This window comes from Colobus angolensis, unplaced genomic scaffold (genome assembly GCF_000951035.1).
Source record: "Colobus angolensis palliatus isolate OR3802 unplaced genomic scaffold, Cang.pa_1.0 Scaffold287, whole genome shotgun sequence".
NCBI lineage: Eukaryota > Metazoa > Chordata > Mammalia > Primates > Cercopithecidae > Colobus > Colobus angolensis.
The window spans coordinates 3958655-3959038 of record NW_012116121.1 but is presented as its reverse complement, the minus strand read 5'-3'; the positions used below and the strand labels follow the sequence as shown (position 1 = coordinate 3959038).

At 73.4% G+C, this 384-nt stretch overlaps 1 protein-coding gene across 2 annotated transcripts in view; it reads left to right on the top strand.

Moving 5' to 3' along the window:
• The window catches only part of MBP (myelin basic protein), a 157988-nt gene continuing 157604 nt past the window's right edge, over positions 1-384 (top strand). For both annotated transcript variants that reach the window (XM_011948934.1, XM_011948933.1), the window contains exon 1: positions 1-38. The gene's annotated coding sequence lies outside the window, so the exon portion shown is untranslated. The remainder of the gene's footprint in view (positions 39-384) is intronic.

Here is a 384-nt window from a genome sequence, read left to right as displayed (position 1 = left end):
CGGCGACCCTCGGCCTCGGAGCAGCGAGCGCAGCGCCGGTGGGTGACCCTCAGGGACGGGCGGGCGGCTCTGCCGCCTTTGTCTCTGTGCCCCACCGAGTGGGGACCGCGGAGACCTGGGCGGGACCCCGTACCCAAGCCCCGCGGGAGCCTGGGACGCAAGATCTGGGACAGGAGCTGTCCCGACGCCCGGACTCAGAGTCCCTCTCTTGGCTGGGGACGCGCAGGGGGAACCTGGGCAGCGGCGCAGGTGGCCGGGCAGGTGGCAGCCGGCGTCCTCCCTGACCCGAACCGACGTCGTCGCCCCCGATCCCCACTGCGAGGGGGTGGGCGCGGGTGTAGACGCGGGTTTATAGCGCCGGGGCCGGACCCTGACAGTTGTCCA